The 11,887-nt window shown below is 39.5% G+C and overlaps 1 pseudogene; it reads left to right on the forward strand.

Moving 5' to 3' along the window:
- Positions 1 to 1,230: 1,230 nt before the first annotated feature.
- LOC149834351 (non-specific lipid-transfer protein A pseudogene) lies at positions 1,231 to 1,584 on the forward strand (annotated as a pseudogene).
- Positions 1,585 to 11,887: the final 10,303 nt, after the last annotated feature.

The raw sequence follows: 11,887 nt of genomic DNA on the forward strand, positions 1-11,887 counted from the left end.
GTGTCTGTGTTACGTTCGCACAACAAACAATTAGTCATAACAGACAATGGGGCCGTGGATTCTCTCAGGTCATCAGAAAAACTAACCACCCCTTCCAAAACAACCAAAACCTTCGCTTTTGAATTTTCACACTTTTTACATTTGCCTCATATTTGTTTCGAAAAGTAACCTCTGATCAATTTATGGCATAGTAGTCAATGGAGGATAGACAGGATCATGCTTAGGACTGGTAAACGAGCTGAACCAGACAAGTTTGAAGTGTTCAACCTTGGCGCATTCTTGTTGCGAGCCAAGACGAGTTTGAGCTCATAATGAGTCCTAGTTAAATGAGCCAAATTCAAGCTGGCTTGTTTATAGAAAAAAGGTTGTTTTAATGCTGAAAGAAATAGGATTGTAAAAAAATACATGTAAAATATATCTAAAATATATTTTTATCTAACAAGCATATAGGAGTCGAGCCGAGCTGAGTACCTATTATTCATATTCAGCTTGTTGAGTCTATTTTACGAGTCTGAGAGAGCTCTTTAGCAGATGAACATTAGCCGAACCATGAGCAGCTCAGCTTGTTTCTGAGCCCTGATCCTGCTCACCACAACTCAGATTCCATATTCATCAAGAGTATGAATGTGGACCTAATGAGTTGGTACAAACCCAATAAGACTACATATTCTCATATAAAAGCTGCCAAAAACAAAGACCCATTGACCCCAACCCCATACTTATCAAGTCTGCTTCTATCCAATTATTTATTGAGACAAAAGATGTGGAAACAAATGCTTAAATTCAGTTGCATCTAGATAATGCTTCAATTAAAATATTGTGCACATATCAGGTAAGGTTGTGGCCAATTCAATGACTAAGTTTAATTACACTAGTAGATGGAACAAGGCTTGTTGATGAAAGCAAGTGCATTGCTGAAATAAGTGGCATGGCAGGTCTTGGATTAGTTGCAATGGCGTGGCAAGCTCCCTACTGCATAACAGCTCTGATTAGTACAACAAATTTACTTTTACTGATCATCTAGAAGGTACTATGGTCCTTAAGAAGAGTAGAAAACCACAGCCTATCGTGGAAGATTCTTGGCCTTTTAATCAAACATTTGTAACGTTCCTAATTTTGTTCACAAATGTGCTACATGTTCTATATATACCCTCTGGTGAACTTACATGCACTCACAACTGTAAACCCTAAGCCCTAAACCCTAAACACCACACATACACACATATGAACATGAAGATGTTGATTGTGTCTGCCCTTGCTCTCCTAGTGGCACAGTCACTTGTGAGTCCTAGCCATGAGCTGGATGGTGCACTAGACTGCGACTCGTTGCACAAGATGCTGGAGCACTGTCTCCCGTATGTGAGTGGGATCGCGGACAGGCCCATGCCGGCCTGCTGCGATAGCGTGGACAAACTACAGAGCATCGTCCACACACATGAAGAGAGGGTGCAATTCTGCGAGTGCGTCAAGATGAAGGCCTCCCAATTCCACCACTTAAGAGAGAGCACCTTGTCGACTCTCCCCGTAGACTGTGGCTTCCCATTTTATGTCCCACTCTCCCTCAGTGTCGATTGCAGCAAGTGAGCCACGACTCTCTCTCTCTCTCTCTCTCTCTCTCTCTCTCTCTCTCTTATATATATATATATACATGTGTGTTGGTTTTATGCAGTTCTATCTCCCAACCACTTTAAATAAACATAGTATCAAGTGTTTTTTGCTTCAATTGAACTTGTAGATGTGTCTATCATCGTTTATTTACTAAAAAAATGCTTTGAATCGAATTTATTCATCGAAAAACTCAATTATTTATCATAAAGTTTTCGTACAATATGAGCCTTTGATATTTTATTGCTATAAAAGCATATCTGAACATGAAAAGTACCACTTCCATATGTCTTCCACTAAGTAAGCCATACAGGATACATCCCTAAAAAGACTAAGCAAGTACCTACAACTATGCATTTTGAACTGTTAGAACTGGTTATAATATGGTTAGAACATAAAACTGGTCATGACCTACCAATTTTACACACCCACACATTATATATATTAATGATAGGGTGCTCCCAAAGCACCTACTCCCACCTAAAAAACGGTTCAAATTTAAAAAAAAAAATTGAGCACTTTTTATTGATCAGACCTTATATGATCTACAACCAACATTGTAGAAAACAAGTTTTGGATCATGTGATTATAACATACATGCAGGTTTTTTTATGATCTTCAAAAATCAACAACTCACAATGTACCAAAATTTTATTACTTAAAAAATCATATTTTTATGTCCAAAAAACATGATTCATATCAAATAAACTATGTTAAGTACAGCTATAAGGTCTAATCGAGATTATGCAACCTACAACTATGATTTGTAGTAGGTGCTGCAGTGCTCCCGGAGCACCTACTCTCTTGTAACAGCGAAAGATCCAACGGCTTTGGTGCACCTTAAATATGCATGCAGCTTACTTAAATGGGACTTTCAAATTTTCATTAAAAGATAAATTAATGAGGCCTATTTCAAGGATAAACATTTAAAAAAGATTGAGTTTCTTAAATGTGATTTAACGGCTATGATGCACCTTAAATATGCATGCATGGGACTTCCAAATTTTCATTAAAAGAAAATTTAATGGGGCATATTTTAAAGATGAACATAAGAAAGATTGCGTTTCTTAAATGTTACATATCTCTCTCTCATGCGTGGATCTCTCTCACTGGATAAACATGAATGGTGATCTCTCTTTCTCTCACTCACACATGCATATGTCCATAGACATGGATGATAGCATGATTACACATGCATCCATGTCCTTCACATTGGACATGGTTGTTACACATGAATACATATGTGAGCATGTCATCATCTATGCATCCATGTGTGAGCATGATGACATGCTCACATGCATCTATGTCCAACGTGGATGGACATCGATGCATGTGTGTACATACCATCGTACATGTCATGTGAGAGAGATCCACGTATGCATGTGAGAGAGAGACAGCTGAGCCATATAACATTTAAGAAAGTAGATCTTTCTTAAATGCTCAGTTTCCTTTTTCATGGAAATTTGAAAATGCATCATAGCCTTTGGATCTCAAAAGATCGAATGCCTATTAAAAAGGAGTAGGTGCTTCGAGAGCACCATATCATTACTAATATATATATATATATATATATATATATATATATATATATATATATATATATATATATATATATTGTTAATTTGCCAGACTTATTGATTTTCTTTTTGAATGATTCGTAGTTCTGTTCAGCTCCAGTTTGTTTCTGCCAAAATTCTGCATGTGGAAACATAAGCTCATCTCTCAATCTTTAGTCACACGCACACGTGTAAATAAAGCACAGTCTGAATTTGTTCACCGTTTTTCTAATCGTTTACTATTTTTCTTCTTTGCAGGCTTCCCTAGTTTGAAGGCGTTTGTGCTCGCAGAGCGACACTGAGATGATCCTTGCACCAACTTTACGGTTCAGATATATATATATATATATATATATATATATATATATATATATATATATATATATATATATATATATATATATATATATATATATATATATATATATGGTGATGTATAGTGTTTTTGTTTTCTTGCGTGGGACTGCAGGAAACAAGAGTTAAACGACAGTTGCTTGTAAGTTTTGTACGTCTTTCTGTGTTTATATGTAGAAAACCGCTGTTATTTTTCTGCTTTTTTATGAATTAACTTTTTTATAAGAGTTTGTCACCTCTCTCTCTCCTTATCTCTGGGTGTGTGTAAAAATATAATGACCAACTAAGGAAAATGCCATTTTAAGCACCTTCTCCCCAGGCTCCGGTCGCCCAAGTGACAGCGGGTTTGGAGAGAAGGTGCTGACCCCTTCATTCCAGGTTCGACTTCCACAGGATGTGTGGGTATACCTTTAACTTGTGGTTCTGTAAAGGTTTATCGGTGACCCCACACAGGGTTTACCTCACAGAGGGCACAAGCCCATTAAGTGACCTGGTTCTCGGTGAGGGTTCCTCGTCAACAAAAGAGCTAGAAATTTCCCTGAAAATCATCTTTAGTAGTTTAAAGAGGTTAAGCCTTCAACTCAATTGTCAGTTTAGAAAGCAGAAAGTAAGCATTTCAAAACTATACTCACCCAAATGAGGAATGAAAGATATATTTTTTTCTTCTAGAATCCAGGATTGTCTACAACATACTGGACATCTAAATGCAATCGACATGAACGTAGATTCAGACAGCAAGCTAAATTACATATTTATGGTGTACACAATCACCCGGTAAGCTGTACAAAAGACCATCCTTGTTAATTATGCATTCTCTCCATCAGAGCTCCATATAAAGGACGCATATGCTGCAAGCACCTTGCTGTAAAAAATAAGCAAAAAAGGCAATTAAAAAATTATGTAATTTTAGTGCACAAATTTTGTATGTGATTGTCATCTCTATGTGCATCACAAGGCCCATTTGTTGGGGACTCTAGGGCATAGGTCTATGCTGGACATAAGCCATAAACTTATCTTTCATTTGCCATCTCAAAATTCTCAAGAAATAATTTGTAAATCATATCTTTCTTTCAAAAATAAAAAATGCAAATCATACCATGAAATGACGAACGAAACTCAACAGAGACTGTAGTTATGTCTATAGTGCCATGTGCCCTTGCCCTATGATGAGCATTACTTAGGCTCTGTTTGGGAGCCTTGAATTGGAAGATGTATTGTGGTTTCTCTAGTGTTTTCATGCTCTAACTGTTTAGGAGCAATGGTGTTGCCAAAACACTACATTGGGAATGGAGTTGGCAGCACTACGTTTCAACATCATTCACTAGGCGAGCAGATCCAGTGTTCAGGCTGAACACATATAATGTATTCGGCCCCAATCACTAGATGTCCCATCAATGGGTGCAACCCTCATTTGATCAAGTGCAATCACAAAGTGTGCCGTTGCACCTGATCTGCCCTCCATCTTTTGTTGGGCCCCAAAGCTAACAGGCTGTGCTCAGAGACGGAGGACAGATTTATACAAATACCTACTACTTTTCCAAAATTCTTCATCTATCCAAAAACACTGATTTTTCTACTTTTCTTAGATCATTTTACCCTTCATTTGCATGGACCTAGACATTCACAGAGAATGATGGATGATGCAAATCTCCATCCCAAAGTGGACTTGCACTTTTACTATGAATACCAATGGATCTCGGGAGGTCAGTGTATCTTTAGTGTGCATCTCTCCCTTGCGTAGATAATGTTTGGATTTGTACTTTTACAACATTCACAAAGCAGCACACTCAATCTCATTGCACCTGATCTGCCCTCACACAAACCTCTCTTATTGGGGATTTTCGGGTCAGGGTTGCCCACCCTGGCACATATGTAGCTCCGCCCCTGACACCTCCCCACCTTTTCAAAAGGGCCAATCATATTATATGTGTTCGGGCCCGATCACAAGAACGTGTCTCATTCACAACAGGATGTTTTTGGCAACTCCATTCTCAACAACAGGTTTTAGCAAAAACCATATTTTGGGAACACATGGAAATGGGGCTTCTGTTCCCAAAGGATTCTCCCAAACAGAGCCTTATACTAGAGAGCAATGTTAAGGCATTGTCATTTCCAGTTAATAGGATAAAGTGATTTACTTGTTATCTGAACCAACTCTCAGTGCGTTCTCGAAGTAAGAAGCTGCAGTTGTTTCGTCGCGGTGAACTTCCCACGTAAATTTTGCATACAATGACAAGATCTCACCATCTTTAGGATCAGAAAGAACGGCTCTACTGAACAACTCTTCTGCCCTTTTGTAATCGCGTTTAGTCTTCATCCGCTCCAACAGCCAAAACATGAAAAAGAAACATAAAGTCATCATCACCAATCACAACCATGATTATCAAGGGAAATCACTAAGCCTATTAGCACTGCTTATACTAATCTCCAAATCTAATTACTAGGGGTGGCAACATCTGACACGACCCGCCAACCCGCTTCTTAGGCGGGTTCGGGTTTGGCTTAAACGGGTTCGTGTCGTAAACGGGTTGACCTGCCTAACCCGTTTATTAAACGGGTCGGGTTCGTGTTAGGGGTATGCCAACCCGCCTAGTGGCAGCAGACCTAGTGAGAAGGTGCTGACTCCTTTGTCCTATGTTCAACTCCCAGCGAGTGTGCGTGTGCCTTTTAACTGTTTGGCGCCCCAAGGGCTTGGGTGTCAGTGACCCCACCCAGGGTTTACCTCACAGGGAGGCGGGTTCATTAAGTGACCTGGTTCTCAGTGATGGATCCTCATCTTCAAAAAAAAAAAACTGACCCTGCCAGCCATGCTAGTCCCACGAAAGGAACTCTATAAGCCATATATGCAAGGATGTTCGAACCCACTTGGAGACTATCTATAAAACATGTTACTCAAGCCCAGAATTAGCAAACCGCTTATTAATTGGGTTGGATCTAGTAAGGGGACAGCCATGCTTGGACCCAATGTAGCCTGGCCCTTTGTCCGACCCTGAATATGTATCAGATTGTTTATACTTTTGGTTCGTATAAAACAAATATTTTTCGAGTTGGATATGAAATTTATCTGATCCATAATCGGGAAAATGGATCCAGTGCTAATTAGCAAACTTCTCAATCCTGCATGAATTCAAAGCTGAAACTGGTTCAAATTGTTCGATCCAGAATTCGACCCAATTCCAGCCAAGACTCTAGAGCTACAAGCTTGTGTCTCACCTCATGGAGAAAGACGGCATAGTTCCTGAGAACAAGTGGGTTGTTAGGGTCCATTTCCACCAATTTCTGAAAATGATTTTCCATGACTTCCACATCCTCACTGTGTTCACGGGTCCCAGGGCCTAGATCTGACGAATCAACACCGAAGCCACCTGCAAGACATAAGCCTTCTGATTCCCAGCCAAAAGCAGGCCTATGATCCGAAACCTCAGACCCGAATAACCCGCTTGTGGTGCCAGCTGGATCCAAAACCGGAAAACTGAACCAGTCACTCTCATAATCCGACCCGCTCATTTCTTCCCCACTTTCTCTGATTGTCTCAAAAGATGAAAAGGAAGGGATGGATTTGATTCGTGGCTGGGTCCTCCAATTTGTCGCCAACGGATCGCCAAATCCGGTCTCAGGGATGGTGATGGAATGTTTTGAATTGGGTGAGGGCAATCCTGTGCCTTTCATATCATCGACGGATCGGGTTCGCCTGATCCCACTTGGTTTATTTTGGTGCTCAGGTGAAGAACTGCCTGAGCAACAGATTCTGAGGCTGCTTTCTTGTATGGAATTTCTACAAACCCAAGGGTAGTTTGGAAGGGATCCCAAAATAGGGGTAGATGTGCTTCTCATCAACATGATCTATTAAAGAGAAGAAAAAAAGCTTAGAAAAACAAAAGATTTAAGGGCATATTTGCAATGCCATGTGATTCTTGGATTTTCTCAAGATCTTGTGACTCTAAATCACAATCATAATCTCAAGGTTAGTAAAGCATGAGAAAAGTATAACTGTGGTTGTGATTGTCAGCTGTGATTATATATATATATATAGATATATATATATATATATATAGAGAGAGAGAGAGATCTAAAAGATGGATTATATATAGAGGATAACCTCACCTTTTTCCTTCAAGGAACCTTTGATCCTTTATGTGATCTGAGATAAAAAATTCCAAAGGAATCTGTCTTAAATACTCCAATTGTTTGGCCGTACCATTGATAAGCTAAATTAAGGCAATTGGTAACTGCAAAAAAAAGTTTTAACGCGTCGGGAAAACAGTTTCTTAGAGGAAAAATAGCCATAAAAAGGAGGTCTTCCATTCCATGTTGTAAGAAAAAAAATTGGGCTTTGATTTGCTGTCTTTTGAACATTTGAATCAGTCAAATTTCTTTGTTTGGCAAACCAGACCCAAATTGATGGAATTTGGACTTCAACACGTCCAAATTGAGACAAAGACCTGGTTTGCATATCTCAAACATAAAGCTTATTTATACCTAAATAACATAATCATCCACAGCACACAAAGTGCTCATCACAACCCTTGGGCCTAGGTCCCAGCCATACTGACAAACGTTAAAAATGGCAAGATATTGTGTTTCAAAAACTCGCAAGAATTTGAATTTTTTTCATAAATCTTGTGTTTTTTTTGGCAAAATCGCTGCAATAAAAAAATAAATTTTAAAATATAAACAATGTTTTTAATAAGAAAATATTAATAAAAATTATTTTAAAATAAAAATACACAGTTTTTCACGATAAATAGCTTTTTAAAACGTAAATATCATGTTTAAATCGTGGTATTTATGCTTTTTCATAAATCTGGCGGAATTTGCCGTTTTAAACTTTCAGGCAATTTATCGTGATATTATCACGAGATTTTCATAAATCCCGCGATATTTGTCACTATGGTCCCATGCATAGTTAGGAAAAGAGTCCAATTCACCAATTTCAAATCAAGATGCCTAAACAAAAATATGTTTTAAAATCACTTCAACTCTGAAATCATGAACTAAATCTACTCCCAGGAATGTATAAAAGGCCCACTTTATGCTTAAACTTCAAGATAACAACAAAAGCTGAATTGCCTAGTTTTCATATATGGCAAAAATGGTCGTTTCTATCCAAAATATAATCTTTGAAAAAGCTCCCTAAAGCTCAAAGGTCCCGACTCCGAGTGGAGATGTCGAACGGTAAACTAGGCCCTGTTTGGATGAAAGGGGCAAAAACCAGGTTCATCAAAAACCTGGTTTTCTCTAAAAACCAGGTTTAAGACAAGTCTAGTTTGCCAAAAGCCTACTTAGGTAGTAATATGTTTGGATGACCAAAAACCTGGTTTTCAAGTTTTTGGTCATTAAAACTAAAAAGAAAAAAGAAAACACTATAGGCTTGTTATTTTCTAGCTAGAAAATGGCCTCGATGGTGTCGCTATTTTCAGGCCGTACCAGCCCAGTCATTTTTTGGTCTGTGGTGGCCGAAAAATGGTCGAAATATTACCAAGAACATAAAAAAATCGGATATTTTGCAGTCACCCACTAGCTGATGGCTGAAAAATGGCTAGGATGGTACCACCTGAGAAGGGCGACATCATCCCAGTCATTTTTCAATCGGTGGGTAGCCGGAAAATGACCCAGATATAATCAAAGGCTTAAAAAAAAGATAGCCGGCCGGCCTTTTCCCAGCCGATGGGAGGGTGAAAGTGGTCAGTGTCCATTAAAACTCAAAAAAAATTAAATTTTTAAATAGCGGAACTGCTATCGCCAGGTGCGAGGGATACTAATCCGGCTGTTTTCCGGCCAAATACCGGCTGTATTTAAGTGGATATGGAAGGGCCTGTGAGGCCTAATGCTGGTGCGGGGGATTGTAAGGGTCATGACCCCCATCCCCCGATAAGCCCAATTGAAAAACTGGAGGGAGAGGGGAATGGCAAAACGGGGTTGAAACCTAGAACCCAGTTTTACTAAACCGGGTTTTACTTAAAAATTAGTGACTTTGACACTCAAAACCAAGCTTTTACCTTAGTTTTAGGTATATCCAAACAGTACCTGGGTTGCTGACTCGGGCTTAGTTAAGGTCATACTATGTCATGAATTAATGTATAGGTGGAAGTTTAGTGACTAATCACTTAACAGTGTTCTTGTATTTTATGTTAGGGAATTATGAGGGTCGTGAGTCGTGACCCTATCCCCCGGATAAAACTCAGTTGAAAAAAAAAATTAGAACCCAGTTTTAACAGTTTAGGTTTTACTTATAACCTAGATTGGTGGCTGAAAAAACCGGGATTAACATCCAAAACCAAGTTTTGATCTTGATTTTGCAAGTCATCCAACAGTGCCTAGGTTGTTGATTTGGGCTTAGTTGAGGATCATACTATAAAACAATCGGATTTGGTATGAGCTCTTCTTCACCATCAGAACTTGAATCCAAATATGTATGGCCAATGTTCAAACAGTCGAATCTAATGTTGGCCACATCTGACCCAAACCCAAATCACTTAAGTCCCTACCCAGTTACCCTTAAGGAATGTTTTGAGGACTTCAAAACCGTGAAATACCATAGATTTAGTCAGTGCGGCTAGGTCTCTGACCGTAAGTACAGCAGGAAGAGTCAGTGCAGCTAGGACCCGGGTCTAAATTCTCTCAATACAGATGTGATCTATGTGCTTGTTTTTATAGGAATCAGTTCTTGGAGCATTTGACTCTCATGCACCAATAGGTTTTTATATGGTTTCAAAATTCAATAGCTTACAATTTTCATAATTGTTTTTAGGCTCAAAGTATCATTTTTTTTTCATCCCAAATGTATGATCCAATTGTCATGATGCACACATCTATGGGGGTTGGAATTAAGAAAAAAAAATACCCAAAATATGTATGGGTTTTTATTTTAACATCCATTTCCGTTTTATGTCCTCCATCCCTGGTCCAAACAAGGTAAGGCGAGGCGAGGCGAGGCGGAGCCCTCGTTATCGGAACGGGGATGGGGCGGGGGAAAGTGTGAGTACATCTCCTCAAGGATTTTGATTTTAACCTCCATCCCCGTTTCATGTCTTCCATCCTAGCTTCAAACGGATTGAGGCCCGTCCCCATTTCCCCCGATCCACTGCCATCCCTACTTAGTTTTGATGTCCATATTAAGAAACCTTGCTAGGCAAACTTGTTTGCAGTTTTCCTCTGTGAAAGCAATATATCAACCTTATTCATAAATCTTCCATGGATTGTGGATCTTTTCTCTATTCCGAAAAACCGAACTGGGAACCTTGTGACCGGCCTTCCATTGTTCCAAATGACTCTTAGTGCAGGTGCTCTGTTGGTTAATCATGAAACACATGAGTGCATGCATTTGAATTATGACATTCTTTTGGTATGAATCTGAATTATTGAAAACATTATGATGTGGTTTTGCAAATAACTCTATTGACTCGTGACCCGATTCGGTAAAGAGAGAGAGAGAGACAGACGGTACCATCCGCTCGTGATCCGTATCGGAGAGCGTGAGGTCACGTGACAGTCCCGGCTCCTTTTTTCCCGCGCAGACGTACGGACGGGCGTGGAGGCTCAGAGACGTGGCCTTCGTCACGCGCGTGTAACAGGGACGTCACGTGAGCGGTGAAACTTGAGCCTACCCAGACCTGGGCTCGGGCATTGGCCTGCACCCTCCCCACTGCGGCCACGAAGACTAGGGCTTCAGCACGGGCACTAAATGATTATGACGATCTCAAAAAACCAGTTTTGTTCATATCCCAATGCGACCCTCTGTCCAAAAAACCCTAACAGAGGCCTTGGTTGACTCCACAACCCCAGTCCTAGGACTGGACAAGACTTGATGACCCCACTGGGCCTAGGGCTACAGGAGGTCAAGTCCCAATCCCATCTTTGTTCGGTTGCTTGTGATTACCTATTTCATGTCTGACAATGAATAATCCAGTATTTCTTTGAATTCAATGAAAATATAAATCCCATTATTCCCATCCCTATCTACAATATCATATCAAGAATGCTTTGTTATTACCCACACAATAGGAAGAAATAGAGGATGAAAAATGCTTTTTTCAACTCCCAAAGTTTTGCTAAAACTATCAAAACAGATTTTCTAGATATCTATTTGACATTGGTTGATCATGCACGCCTGGGCCTGGCTGTTCTTCTTGGTATACAATCATGTAATGAGCAAAGGTGCAGCTTTGAGATAATTTCCAAAGATGGTAGCACCTTCAAGATATGAAAGAAGGTGAGGTGATATGACTAGCTTTCGCACTTGGGAAAATGAACTTGCAACACGCATTGACAAAACAAGTTTGATAGGTGAAAAGGGCTCGTTTCCAAGAAAAAATCAGATTAGAAAAACTTTCTTTTCAAAAAAAAAAATTCCGATGTTTGGTAGAAAAAGT

This window comes from Nuphar pumila, chromosome 6, assembly GCF_984573655.1.
Source record: "Nuphar pumila chromosome 6, dmNupPumi1.hap1.1, whole genome shotgun sequence".
NCBI lineage: Eukaryota > Viridiplantae > Streptophyta > Magnoliopsida > Nymphaeales > Nymphaeaceae > Nuphar > Nuphar pumila.